The sequence below is a fragment of the Cervus canadensis genome, chromosome 21 (assembly GCF_019320065.1).
Source record: "Cervus canadensis isolate Bull #8, Minnesota chromosome 21, ASM1932006v1, whole genome shotgun sequence".
Lineage (NCBI taxonomy): Eukaryota > Metazoa > Chordata > Mammalia > Artiodactyla > Cervidae > Cervus > Cervus canadensis.
The window spans coordinates 37,753,372-37,768,626 of record NC_057406.1 but is presented as its reverse complement, the minus strand read 5'-3'; the positions used below and the strand labels follow the sequence as shown (position 1 = coordinate 37,768,626).

The 15,255-nt window shown below is 38.5% G+C and overlaps 1 long non-coding RNA gene across 1 annotated transcript in view; it reads left to right on the top strand.

The window, feature by feature from the left end:
* Positions 1 to 12,380, top strand: part of LOC122424024 — a 29,294-nt gene extending 16,914 nt beyond the window's left edge. Inside the window, exons 4-5 of the long non-coding RNA XR_006264273.1 lie at positions 11,638 to 11,802; positions 12,324 to 12,380. This is a non-coding gene — a long non-coding RNA (uncharacterized LOC122424024). The remainder of the gene's footprint in view (positions 1 to 11,637; positions 11,803 to 12,323) is intronic.
* Positions 12,381 to 15,255: the final 2,875 nt, after the last annotated feature.

Below are 15,255 nucleotides of genomic sequence, written 5' to 3'. Positions count from 1 at the left end.
CATGAATTCGAGCAAATTCTAGGAGATAGTGGAGAACAGAGGAGCCTGGCAAGCTACAGTCCACGTGGTCGAAGAGAGTTGGACACGACTTAGTGACCGAACAAGAACAACATAAATGTAAATATATGAATACATACATCTTATATCTTCCTTATCCAATTAACTGTCAACAGACACTTAGTTGTTTTCTTTTCGACTAGTGTGAATAATGCTACAATGAACATGGAAGTGCAGATATGTCTTGGAGATCCTGATAGCATGTCCTAAGGATATATATCCAGAATGAGGTTGCTGAATCATTCATATGATTGATTTTTTGCTTTTAATTTAACAAAATTGTAAGGACTTTTCCATACTTCCTTATTTTCATACTTTCATAACAACTGTACACTGATACGCTCTCACCAACAGTCTACTAGGGTTCTCTTGTGAAGTCTTGCTATCTCTTGTCTTTTGGTAAAAGTCATCATAATAGGTGTGAGGTTTTGATTTGTGTTTTCTTGATGATTAGTGATTTAAAACCCCTTTTCAGGTACCTCCTGGCCATTTTGTTTTCCAGTTATCTGTGTCTCTCCTCTGGAGAAATGTCTATTCATGTTCTTTGCCTATTTTTAATTGGATTATTTTTTTTTTTTCAATTGAGCTGTATATGTTATTTATATTATTTAGATATTAACTCTTTATCACATTTGCAAATATTTTCTCCTATTCCATAGGTGGCCTTTACATTTTGCTGACATTTTCCTCACTGTGCATAAGACTTTTAGCTTGATATAGTCCCATTTGCCTCCAGGGTCACAGATGGATGTGTGTTCTGCCTATTCCTGAGCAGGCAGGGTTACTTCTGGACTGTGGCCGAGCAGAGTCAGAGCTGGGTCATGGGCTGCATAGTCTAGCTAAAGCTATGTCAGTTTTTTTTTCTTTTCTTTTCTTTAAACGAAAAACCAACTCCTACTTTCATTGATCCCTTCTATTATCTTTCTAGTCTCTTTTTCACTTATTTTTCTCTAATCTTTATTATTTTCTTCCTTTTGCTAACTTTGAGCTGAGTTTGCTCTCCCTTTTCTAGTAGAAAGTTAGACTAAAACTATGGAAAGCTGTTTATTTGACATCTTTCCCCCCCTAAATTTAGGCATTTATCATAACAAGTTTTCCTCTAAGAACTGTTTTTGCTGAATACCATGCATTTTAGTGTACTGTGTTTCCATTTTCATTTATCTCAAGATACTTTTTGATTTACTGTTTGAATCCTTTTCTATCTATTGGTTATTCAGGGCCATCTTAATTAATTTCCACATATGAATAAATGTTCCCATTTTCCTCCTGTAATTGATTTCTAGTTTCATACCAGTATTGTTAGAAAAGATACTTTAAATTGAGTTCACAGACAGATTTGCTCATGAGAGCCTGTTAGAAGGTCTACAGATGGGCTTCTTCATGGTACATAGCTAGGATCAAAATCAGCATGTCCATTATCCAAGGCATGGGTAGGCATAGCTTGTCCCAGGTTGCTTGGGGGATGGTAATGTTGGCAGAACCAAAGCTAAATGAGACTATAGACAAGTCCGCAGGGGAACTGGGCTTCTTCTGGATCTGTAGCTAGAACCATGGTCAACAAGCGTCCACCTGTGCTTGGTCTTGCCTTATCAAAATGGCATTTCTTAGTCTTGGGTTCCATCAGGGTGAATACTACAGCTTCCATGAATGGTAATGGATGGCTACCAAATTACTGTTTCTGTGGGAGGAAACAAACAGAGCATCTCCTATCCTGTCATCTTGCTGACATCATCTCTAGGTGAATTAATTTGTATATTGGGAAATAGGAAACAGGTTTATCTAATTCAGTGGATATTTCTTCCTTCAGTAAATAGCAAGTACAAATATTTGGCAATCTTGATTTAAAAAAAAAAATGAACCTAAGGTTAAAAATGAAACGGGCAGCCTGGGCCTCCTTTTATGGTTTTGTGTTGAGGTTGTTGATCATCTCCCCACCTCCGTCCTATAAAACAAACCTTAACTGGACAAAATTTACAAAGCAACCATTTCTTGCTGATTATAGGCATACAATAAATTGAGAAATATTTGTTTTTGAAGACTTCCAAAAATTTTTTTCACATAAGAATGTGGGAGTCTGAGGCCTATTTGCTAGTGGTTCTTCCGATCCCAACCTTCCACTTGCACAACTATAGTTATAGATGATAACTATAGTTTTATTAGCTTGGGTCTGGCCTCAAAACTTGCAGCTTTGCTACCAAAGAAGGTACGCTTGATTTGTAGCAGGGCATAAAAACTCACAGCTCTGACACACTGCTATATTTGCCTGAATTAGTCAATAGTAACCTGAAGTAGATTGTGATGAGATTAGAACCAATTAAAGGTTTATCTTGTAATCCCCAGAATAAAGAAGTCTCATAAATATAGTTAATAAAAGGGAATTAAAATTGAATATATGTGTGTGTGTGTATATATATATGCTTTTATATATATATATAAAATTGGACACAACTGAGCAACATATATATGTTGCTCAGTTGTGTCCAATTTTTGCAACCCTTTGAAATGTAGCCCATTCTGTCCATGGGATTTTCCAGGCAACAATACTGGAGTGGGTTGCCATTTCCTCATCCAGGGGATCTTCCCAACCCAGGGATCAAACATGAGTCTCTTGCAACTCCTGTATTGGCAGGTGGAAACTATAACACTGCACCACCTGGGAAGCTATATATATATTTAACCAAAAAGAAGATAGTAAATGGGAGACAGAGAAATCAAAAAGATGTAAGACATATGGAATACTGATTGCAAAATATAAATGGATTAAACATTTCAGTTAAAAGGCATGGAGTGTCACACTGGATAAAAATGATACAACTGTATGCTTTCTACTAGAGATATGCTTTAGATCCAAAGACACAAATGAGTTCAAAGTTAAAAGATGGAAGAAGATACAACATGAAAGTAATAACACAAACAATAACTGTAGAAAAGCCATAGAATCTATCTTAACCACCTACATATGTATCATTTCAGCTTTTCTTTTTTTTCCCATTTATTTTTTATTAGTTGGAGGCTAATTACTTTACAATATTGTAGTGGTTTTTGTCATACATTGACGTGAATCAGCCATGGATTTACATGTATTCCCCATCCCGATCCCCCCCTCCCACCTCCCTCTCTACCCAATCCCTCTGGGTCTTCCCAGTGCACCAGGCCTGAGCACTTGTCTCATGCATCCAACCTGGGCTGGTGATCTGTTTCATCCTTGATAATATATATGCTTCGATGCTGTTCTCTCGAAACATCCCACCCTCGCCTTCTCCCACAGAGTCCAAAAGTCTGTTCTGTACATCTGTGCCTCTTTTTCTGTTTTAGGGTTATCGTTACCATCTTTATAATTCCATATATATGTATTAGTATACTGTATTGGTCTTTATCTTTCTGGCTTACTTCACTCTGTATAATGGGCTCCAGTTTCATCCATCTCATTAGAACTGATTCAAATGAATTCTTTTTAATGACTGAGTAATATTCCATAGTGTATATGTACCACAGCTTCCTTATCCATTCGTCTGCTGATGGGCATCTAGGTTGCTTCCATGTCCTGGCTATTATAAACAGTGCTGCGATGAACATTGGGGTACACATGTCTCTTTCAGATCTGGTTTCCTTGGTGTGTATGCCAGAAGTGGGATTGCTGGGTCATATGGCAGTTCTAATTCCAGTTTTTTAAGAAATCTCCACACTGTTCTCCATAGCGGCTGTACTAGTTTGCATTCCCACCAACAGTGTAAGAGGATTCCCTTTTCTCCACACCCTCTCCAGCATTTATTGCTTGTAAACTTTTGGATAGCAGCCATCCTGACTGGCGTGTAATGGTACCTCATTGTGGTTTTGATTTGCATTTCTCTGATAATGAGTGATGTTGAGCATCTTTTCATGTGTTTGTTAGCCATCTGTATGTCTTCTTTGGAGAAATGTCTGTTTAGATCTTTGGCCCATTTTTTGATTGGGTCATTTATTTTTCTGGAATTGAGCTGCAGGAGCTGCTTGTATATTTTTGAGATTAATCCTTTTTCTGTTGCTTCATTTGCTATTATTTTCTCCCAATCTGAGGGCTGTCTTTAAATAAACAAATGGGACCTAATTAAACTGAAAAGCTTTTGCACAACAAAGGAAACTATAAGCAAGGTGAAAAGACAGCATTTCAGCTTTTCTTGATCAGGAACCTGGGTAGGTCAAGTATAGATTTTCTCTCCTCTCCTTATGGGGTCAGCCAGACAGTTCAGGGCTCTTATCAGCAAAGGGGAGTTAGAAATGCCTGCAGCTATTTCTTTAGAAGCAACTTCTCAAACTTTTGTGACTCTATATTGAAACTAACAATGTTGAGGTACATGAGGAAATATTCTCTAGTAAAAGTCTACAACTGGTAGGTGGGAAAACTGAACAGGAAGCACGTGAGGCTGTTTGCAGCATCACAGTCCTGGAGTCCAGGGATAAGGTGGGATAGTTGCCCAAGCAGTAAGAGTCCTTTGCCCACAACCATCCCACCCCATCGCTTGGTTTTCATGTTGTTTTCCTTGATTCTGTTTGGCTCTTCCCAGCTCTGGAGAAGTGCCAAATTTTCTACCTCTGACAACCTGTCTCTAGCACCTGTGTCCGCTTGAGGTCTGGGGTGACTGCTCTTCTAAATGAATCAAACATTTCTCATGCCTACCAGCTGTATGTGAGCAGTCTGATTTCTCTACATCTTCACTCACAGTGGTTACTTTCTGTCTGTTATTTAGAGACATGCTAATGGTTGTGAATTATTATCTTGTTGTAGTTTAGATGTGCATTTCCTAAATGATGAATGATGTTATACATCTTTTCATGTGCTTTTTATCCATTTGTACATTTTATTTTGAGAAATGTTTACCCAGATTATTTGCCCATTTTTAATAAGTACTTTTTCCCCTTTTATCATTTTTTAAGCTTTTTATTTTATATTGGGGTATTGTTGCTGCTTCGTCACTCAGTCATGTCTGACACTCTGTGGCCCATGAACTGTAGCCTGCCAGGCTCCTCTGACCATGGAATTTTCCAGGCAAGAATACTGGAGCCAGTTGCATTTCCTACTCCAGTGCTTCTTCCTGACCTAGGGATTGAACTCATGTCTCTTGATGTCAAGTGGATTCTTTACCACTAACACCACCTGGGAAGCCTTATAGTCAAATAACAATGTTGTGAGAGTTTCAGGTGGAGAGCAAAGGGATTCAGTCACACATACACATGTATCCATTCTCCCTCAAACTCTCCTCTCATCCAAGCTGCCACATTCTATTAAGCAAAGTTCCCTGTGCTATGCTGTAGGACTTTGTTGGTTATCCATTTCAAATACAGCAGTGTGTACATGTTGATCCCAAACTCCCTATCCCTCATCCCCTTTCTTCCCCCTGATAACCATAAGTTCATTCTCTAAGTCTGTCTATTTCTGTTTTGTAAACAAGCTCATTGGTATCATATCTTTTTAGATTCCACATATAAGGGATGCTGTATGATATTTCTCCTTCTCTGTCTGACTTGGTTGACTCAACATGACAATATCTAGGTCATCTGTATTGCATGTTGCTGCAAATAGCATTATTTTGTCCTTTTTAATGACTGAATAATACTCCATTGTATATATGTACCACATCTTATTTATCTGTTCCTCTGTTGATGGACATTTAGGTTGCTTCCATGTCTTGGCTCCTGTGAGCAGTGCCACAATGAACACTGGGGTTCATGTATCATTCCAGACCATTTTTTTCTCTAGGTATATGCCCAGTAGTAGGATTCCATGGTCATATGGTAGCTCTATTTTTTAGTTTTCCAAGGAACCTCCATGATGTTCTCAATAATGGTGTACCAACTTACATTCCCACCAACAGTGTAGGAGGGTTTCCTTTTCTCTACACCCTCTCTCTTTCTATTGTTTGTAGATTTTTTGATGGTAGTTATTCTGACTGATGTGAGGTGATAATCTCATTATAGTTTTGATTTGTATTGCTCTAGTCATGAGTGATGTTCAGCATATACTCATGTGCCTTCTGTCCATGCATGTCTTCTTTGGAGAAATGTCTGGTTAGGTCTTCTTCCCATTTTTTGATTGGGCTGTTTGTTTTGATGATGTTAAGCCTTGTGAGCTGTTTTGAAGACTAATCCTTTGTCTGTCACATCATTTGCCATTTGCCCATTTTTAAGTTGGATTATCCTATTTTTTAAATTATTGAGTTGTAATTATTCCATATGCATTTGTAAGAAATGTATAAGGCCTTCTACTGTTTGGTGGTGTGTTCTTTAATTTCTGCTAGGTCTAGTTTTTTAATAGTGTTGTTTAAATATTCTATTTCTTTATTGATTATTTCTAATTTTTCTCTCCATTATTGGAAATGGGATACTAAAGTCTTCAACTATTAACACTGAATTATCTATTTCTCCCTTCAGTTTTGTTAGTCTATATTGCTTTTAATTTAAGGCTCTCTTGCTATGATTAGAACTGATGTATATTCTTGATATGTTGCTCCATTTATCTTTATATAAAGCACTTGTTTGTCTCTAGTAACTTGTTTGTCTCTAGTAATCTGTCTTTTAGAAAAGTTTTATTGGTGTATAGTTGATGCCTTAATGGATAACTGCCTTGTCGTGTGAAGGGGCTTGTGTAACTCACTGAAGCTATAAGTCATACAGCTATAAGCATGAAACTATAACTCAATCAAACTATAAGCATGACACTGAAAGATGAGTCCTCCAAGCCAGAAGGTGTCCAACATGCTACTGGGGAAAAGAGGAGGACAATTACTAATAGCTCCAGAAAGAATGAAGCCACAGGGCCAAAGCATAACCGACGCTCAGTAGTGGATGTGTCTGGTGATGAAAGTAAAATCTGATGCTGTAAAGAACAGTATTGCATAGGAACCTGGAATGTTAGGTCCATGAATCAAGGTAAACTGGACATGGTCAAGCAGGAAATGGCGAGAATAGACATCAAAATCTTAGGAATCAGTGAACTAAAATGGAAAGGAATGGGTGAATTTAATTCAGATGACCATTATACCTACTACTATCAGAAAGAATCACATAGAAGAAATGGAATAGTCCTCATAATCAACAAAAGAGTCCAAAATTCAGTACTTGGGTACAACTTCAGAAATGACAGAATGATCTCTGTTCATCTCCAAGGCAAACCACTCAACATCACAGTAATACAAGTCTATGCCCCAAAGACTAATGCCAAAGGAGATGAAGATGATCAGTTCGGTGAAGACCTAGAAGACCTCCTAGAACTAACACCAAAAAAAAAAAAAAAAAAAAAAACGAAGAAAGAAAAAAGATGTCCTATTTATTATAGGGGATTGGAATGCAAAAATAGGATGTCAAGAGATACCTGGAATAACAGGCAAGTTTGGCCTTAGAGCACAAAATGAAGCAGGGCAAAGGTTAACAGAATTCTGTCAAGAGAATGGACTGGTCACAGCAAACACCCTTTTTCAACAACACAAGAGACAACTTCACACATGGATATCACCAAATGGTCAATACTTAAATCGAATTGATAACATTCTTTGTAGCTGAAAATGGAGAAGCTGTAGACAGTCAGCAAAAACAAGACCTGGAGCTGACTGTGGCTCAGATCATCAGGTTATCATAGCAAAATTCAGACTTAAACTAAAGAAAGTGGGGAAAACCACTAAGCCAGCCAGATACAACTTAAATCCCCTATAAATATACAGTGGAAAATGATTAATATATTCAAGGATTAGATCTAGGAAACAGAATGCCTGAAGAACTATAGACAGAGGTCCATAATATTGCATAGGAGGCAGCAAACAAAACCATCCCAAAGAAAAAGAAAAGCAAGAAGGCAAAGTGGTTGTCTGAGGAGGCTTTACAAATAGCTGAAGAAGGAAGAGACGTGATAAGCAAGGGAAAAAGGAAAAGGTACACTCAACTAAATGTAGAGTTCCAGGGAATAGCAAGGAGATACGAGTAGGCCTTCTTCAATGAACAATGCAAAGAAATAGAGGACAAAAACAGAAGGGGAAAGACTAGAGATCTCTTCAGGAAAATTGGAAATAGCAAAGGAACATTCCACCCAAGGATGGGCACAATAAAGGACAGAAACTGTAAAGACCTAATAGAAGCAGAAGAGATCAAGAAGAGATAGAAAGAATAAAGAACTGTACAAAGAAGATCTTAATGACCCAGATAACCACTATGGTGTCGTCATTCACCCAGAGCCAGACCTCCTGGAGTGTGAAGTCAAGTGGGCCTTAGAAATCACTGCTGTTAATAAAGCTAGTGGAGGTGATGCAATTGCAGCAGAGCTACTTAAAATCTTGAAAGATGATGCTATCAAAGTGCTGCACCAATTCAGTTCAGTTCAGTTCATTCACTCAGTCCTGTCTGACTTTTTGCAACCCCATGTTCTGCAACATGTCAGGACTCCCTGTCCATCAACAACTCCTGGAGTTTACCCAGATTCATGTCCATTGAGTTGGTGATGCCATCCAACCATGTCATCCTCTGCTGTTCCCTTCTCCTCCGGCCCTCGATCTTTCCAAGCATCAAGGTCTTTTCAAGAGTTAGCTCTTCCCATTAGGTGACCAAAGTATTGGAGCTTCAGCTTCAACATCAGTCCTTCCAATGAACACCCAGGACTGATCTCCTTTAGGATGGACTGGTTGGATCTCCTTGCAGTCCAAGGGACTCTGAGTCTACTCCAACACCAGAGTTCAAAAGAATCAATTCTTCAGTGCTCACCTTTCTTCACAGTCCAACTCTCACATCCATACATGACTACTGGAAAAACCATAGCCTTGACTAGATGGACCTTTGTTGACAAAGTAATGTCTCTGCTTTTTAGGTGCTAAATGTCTAGGCTGGTCATAACTTTCCTTCCAAGGAGTAAGCATCCTTTAATTTCATGGCTGCAGTCACCCTCTGCAGTGATTTTGGAGCCCAAAAAAGTAAAGTCAGCCACTGTTTCCACAGTTTCCCCATCTATTTGCTGTGAAAGTGATGGGACTGGATGCAATGATATTAGTTTTATGAATATTGAGTTTTAAGCCAACTTTCCACTCTGCTCTTTCACTTTCATCAAGAGGCTCTTTAGTTCTTCTTCACATTCTGCCATAAGGGTGGTGTCATATGCATATCTGAGGTTATTGATATTTCTCCTGGCAATCTTGATTCCAACTTGTGCTTCATCAAGCCTAGCATTTCTCAAGACGTACTCTACATATAAGTTAAATAAGCAGAGTGACAATATACAGCCTTGACGTACTCCTTTTCCTATTTGGAACCAGGCTGTTGTTCCATGACCAGTTCTAACTGTTGCTTGCTGACCTGTATACAGGTTTCTCAAGAGGCAGGTCTGGTGATCTGGTATTCCCATCTCTTTCAGAATTTTCCACAGTTTATTGTGATCCACACAGTCAAAGGGTTTGGCATAGTCAATAAAGCAGAAATAGATGTTTTTCTGGAACTCTCTTGGTTTTTTGATGATCCAGTGGATGTGGGCAATTTGATCTCTGGTTCCTCTGCCTTTTCTAAAACCATCTTGAACATATGGAAGTTCATGATTCATGTATTGCTGAAGCCTAGCTTGGAGAATTTTGAGCATTACTTTGCTAGCGTGTGAGATGAGTGCAGTTATGTAGTGGTTTGAGCATTTTTGGCATTGCTTTTCCTTGGGATTGAAATGAAAACAACTTTTCTAGTCCTGTGGCCACTGCTGACTTTTCCAAATTTGCTGGCATGTTGAGTGCAGCACTTTCACAGAGTCATCTTTTAGGAATTGAAATAGCTCAACTGGAATTCCATCACATCCACTACCTTTGTTTGTGGTGATGATTCCTAAGGCCTACTTGACTTCACATTCCAGGATGTCTGGCTCTAGGTGAGTGATCACACCATTGTGATTATCTGGGTTGTAAAAATCATTTTTGTACAGTTCTTCTGTGTGTTCTTGCCGTCTCTTCTTAATGTCTTCTGCTTCTGTTAGGTCCATATCATTTCTGTCCTTTATTGAGCCCATCGTTGCATGAAATGTTCCCTTTGTATCTCTAATTTTTTCGAGATCTCTAGTCTTTCCCATTCTATCATTTTCCTCTATTTCTTTGCACTGATCACTGAGGAAGGCTTTCTTATCTCTCCTTGCTATTCTTTGGAACTCTGCATTCAAATGGGTATATCTTTCTTTTTCTCCTTTGCTTTTCTCTTCTCTTCTTTTCACAGCTATTTGTGAGGCCTCCTCAGACAGCCATTTTGCTTTTTTGCATTTCTTTTTCTTAGGGATAGTCTTGCTCCCTGTCTCCTGTACAATGCCATGAACCTCTATTCTTAGTTCACCAGGCACTCTGTCTATCAGATCTAGTCCCTTAAATCTATTTCTCACTTCCACTGTATAGTCATAAGGGATTTGATTTAGGTCATACCTCAATGGCCTAGTGGTTTTCCCCACTTTCTTCAACTTCAGTCTGAATTTGGCAATAAGGAGTTCATGAACTGAGCCACAGTCAGCTCTCCATCTTGTTTTTGCTGACTGTATAGAGCTTCTCCATCTTTGGCTGAAAAGAATATAATCAATTTGATTTTGGTGTTGACCATCTGGTGATGTCCATGTGTAGAGTCTTCTCTTGTGTTGTTGGAAGAGGGTGTTTGCTTTGACCAGTGCATTCTCTTGGCAGAACTCTATTAGCCTTTGCCCTGCTTCATTCTGTACTCCAAGGCCAAATTTGCCTGTTACTCCAGGTATTTCTTCATTTCCTATTTTTGCATTCCAATTCCCTATAATGAAAAGGACATTTTTTGGGGTGTTAGTTCTAAAAGGTCTTGTGGGTCTTCATAGAACCATTCAACTTCAGCTTCTTCAGTTTTACTGGTCGGGGCATAGACTTGGATTACCATGATATTGAATAGCTTGCCTTGGAAACAAACAGAGATCATTCTGTCGTTTTTGAGATTGCATCCAAATACTGCATTTTGGACTCTTTTGTTGACTATGATGGCTACTCCATTTCTTCTAAGGGATTCCTGCCCACAGTAGTAGATATAATGGTCATATGAGTTAAACTCACCCATTCCAGTCTATTTTAGTTTGCTGATTCCTAAAATGTCGACATTCACTCTTGCCATCTCCAGTTTGGCCACTTCCAATTTGCCTTGATTCATGGACCTCGCATTTCAGGTTCCTATGAAATATTGCTCCTACAGCATTGGACCTTGCTTCTATCACCAGTCACATCCACAACTGGGTGTTGTTTTTGATTTGTCTCCATCCCTTTATTCTTTCTGGAGTTACTTGTCCACTGATGTCCGGTAGTATATTGGGTACCTACCGACCTGGGGAGTTCATGTTTCAGTGTCCTATCTTTCTGCCTTTTCATAGTGTTCATGAGGTTCTCAAGGCACTAATACTGAAGTTGTTTGCCATTCCCTTCTCCAGTGGACCACATTTTGTCAGAACTCTCCACCATGACCCAGCTGTCCTGGGTGACCATATATACCATGGCTTAGTTTCATTGAGTTGCACAAAGCTGTGGTCCATGTGATCAGATTGGCTAGTTTTCTGTGATTGTGGTTTCAGTCTGTCTGCCCTCTGTTGCCCTCTGTCAGCGCCTACTGTCTTACTGGAGTGGCGACCAGCGGCTGCATGGTACTAGAGCAGCTTGCGTCAGAGAAGAGATACCCCACGTCCAAGGTCAGGAGCAGCGGCCAAGAGGAGATACCCCACATCCAAGGTCAGGAGTGGAGCCCGTGAGGAAATACCCTATATCCAAGGTAAGAGAAATCCCAATAAGACTGTAGGCGCTGCACCAATATGTCAGCAAATTTGGAAAACCCAACAGTGGAAGTACTAAATAGTGTTCAAACCACTGGACAATTGCACTCATCTCCCATGCTAGTAAGGTTATGCTCAAAATCCTGTATGCTGGGCTTCAGCATTACAAGAACCAAGAACTTCTAGATGTCCAAGCTGGGTTCAGAAAAGGCAGAGGCACAAGACATCAAATTGCCAACATTTACAGGATCACAGAGAAGGCAAGGGAATTCCAGAAAAAAACTTATCTCTGTTTCATTGACTACACTAAAGTCTATAACTGTGTGGATGATAACGAACTGTGGAAAACACTTAAAGAGCTGGGAATACCAGACTAACTCACTGGTCTCCTGAGAAGCCTGTATGTCTGTTAAGAAGCAACAGTTAGAACCCTATATGGGGCAACTGATTGGTTCAGGATTGAGAAAGGAGTATGGCAAGGCTGTTTACTGACACTCTGTCTATTTTAACTTATATGCAGAGCACATCATAAGAAATGCTGGGCTGGATGAGTTACAAGCTGGAATCAAGATTTCTGGGAGACACATCAACAATATGCAGAGGATACCACCCTAACGGCAGAAAGAAAAAGAGGAAATAAAGACCCTCTTGATGAGGGTGAAGGAGAAGAGTGAAAAAACCCGGCTTAAAACGCAATATTTAAAAAAAAAAAAAAAAACTAAGATCATGACATCTGGCCCCATCATTTCATGGCAAATAAAAGGGAAAAAGGTGGAAGCAGTGACATATTTTCTCTTCTTGGGCTCTAAAATCACTGCAGATGGTGACTGCAGCCTTGAAATTAGATGATTGCTTCTTGGCAGGAAAGCTATGACACACCTAGACAATGTGTTAAAAAGCAAAGACATCTCTTTGCTGACAAACGTCCATATAATCAAGGCTATGGTCTTTCCAATAGCCACATATGGTTGTGAGAGCTGAACTATAAAGAAGGCAGTGTTGAAGAATTGATGTTTTCAAACTGAAGTGCTGGAGAAGATCCCTGAGAGTCTCTTGGACAGTAAGGAGATCAAACCAGTCAATCTTGGGGGAAATCAACCCTAACTGCTTATTGGAAGGACTGTTGCTGAAGCTGAAAATCCAGTACTTTGGCCACCTGATGCAAATAGCTGACTCATTAGAAAAGTCTCTGATGTTGGGAAAGAATGAAGGCAGAAGGAGAATAGGATGATAGAGGATGAGATGACTGGATGGCATCACCATTGCAATGGACATGAACTTGGGCAAACTCTGAGAGATGGTGGGGGGCAGGGAGGCCTGGTGTGCTGCAGTTAATGGGGTCATGAAGAATTGGACACGACTTGGTGACTGAACACATCAACAATCACATAGTTGAATTACAATGTTATAAAGAACATAGTGTGTGTGTGTGTGTGTGTGTGTGTGTGTGTGTGTGTATCTGTTTTCATATTATTTTCCATTCTAGTTTATCACAGGATATTGAAAGTAGTTCCCTGTGCCACAGAGTAAGACCTTACTGTTTCAATTTGTCTTAAAGTCTATTTTTAAAATATGTATTCGTATAGCCATTCCAATTCCCTTTAGGTTACTGTTTGCATGGTATATATCTTTTTACATAATTTTACTTTCAACCTATTTTTGTTTTTGTAGATAAAATGTCTCTCGTAGATGGCATGTAGTTGAAGCATGGAGTTGCAGAGGAGAAAATTGGAAAAGTTAAAATACCACAAGTCTCACTGTTCTTAATGAGATTTAACCATTTTTCTTGGATGAATGTTCCCTGGATTTCTGTAAGCCTTTGGTTAATTTGCAGAGTTTAGAAAGGCTGGTTCTGACAATTTTTACCAATGTTCTCAATTTTTTACAGATGAGAAGTTTTTTTGGAAGTTTTAGCCTACCATTTTCAGGGATGTAACCATGTAATCTGATTTTTTTTTTTAAATGGTGTATCAAACAAAGATACTGAGATATCCATAAATTACTATAAAAGAGAATTATCAATATAATCTTTGTTAAGCATAAATAATAATTCAAGTCTTGCATTAATACCTTTTGAGGACTGTATTATATAATGATTTTTGGTTAGTGGTTCAAAATGAAATTACTTTTAGAGAAAGGAAAAGGAATGTCTGCCTAACTTGTGAGAAAATGTGGGATTGTTTCTATATCTTTATGCTTTAGTCTAGACATTAGATACTTTTAGTTCCTCTGAATAGACAGCTTTGTCTTCTTGTTTCTAAGTCTCTGAGTATACATTTCCCTGTACTTTCCTGTCCTTCCGTAGAATGGAAGCATTCCTTGATATGCTTAACTATCCCCTCCTTGTTTTGGAGTACACATTAATTTCTCTGGTATATAGACCCTGACAACCAAGTCCAACAGTGTCAAGAGAATGGGTTCAAAAAGGAAATGATGACAAAGAATAACTGGACTTTCTGCTTGTACCTTAAAAAATCAATACTTTTACTTAACTAGTTACAGCAATATAGGAGAGTTTGGTGTATACAGGGGTTGCAAATAATGTTTCAGATTGAAAATAGACACAAGACAGATCATGAAAATGAGTGTATAGGTGGTACTCAGATTTGCCTTTTATTTATGTATTTATTTATTAACTTACAATTTCATTTTCTAACTTTTATTTTATATTGGAGTAAAGTTTATTTACAATGTTGTGTTAGTTTCAGGTATACAACAAAGTGATTCAGTTATGCATACATATATATTAATATATATTCTTTTTCATATTCATTGCCCAGTTAGGTTATTGCAGAATATTGAGTTTCCTGTGCTATACAGTATGTTCTTGCTGGTATTTAGAATATCACTTCTTTAATAATATAGACCTGTATTGTTAAATATTGAGGAGTTAAATATTAAAGTGGGATGACCATTCACTAGGCTATCACAATCTTACAGGCAAAAGCTATATAAGCCAAAACTAAAGCAAGAAAAAATGAAATAGAGGGAAAGAGATATTTGGAGTCAGACTATATAATACTTGACTATAAATAAATATAACTAGTACAAGGATACTACAAGTAAATAACAATATCTTGGAATAAGATTCGAGCATCATACCAAGAATTCTGTCTTATTATGTCTACTGGAATGGAGAACATCTATATAGAGGAGCAATGGGAATAGAAGAAGAATTCAGTTTTGGACTGAATTCAGTAGGGGACAGAAAGGACAGAAACAGTAGAGATCTAGTAGACACTGAGGAGATCAAAAAGAGATGGCAAAACTACATGGAAGAACTGTACAAAAAAGATCTTAATGAACTGGATAACTACCATGGTGTGGTCAGACACCCAAAGCCAGACATCCTGGCATGTGAAGTCAAGTGAACCTTAGGAAGCATTGCTGTTAATAAAGCTAGTGGATGTGATGAAATTCAGTAGAGCTATTCAAAACACTAAAGTATGATA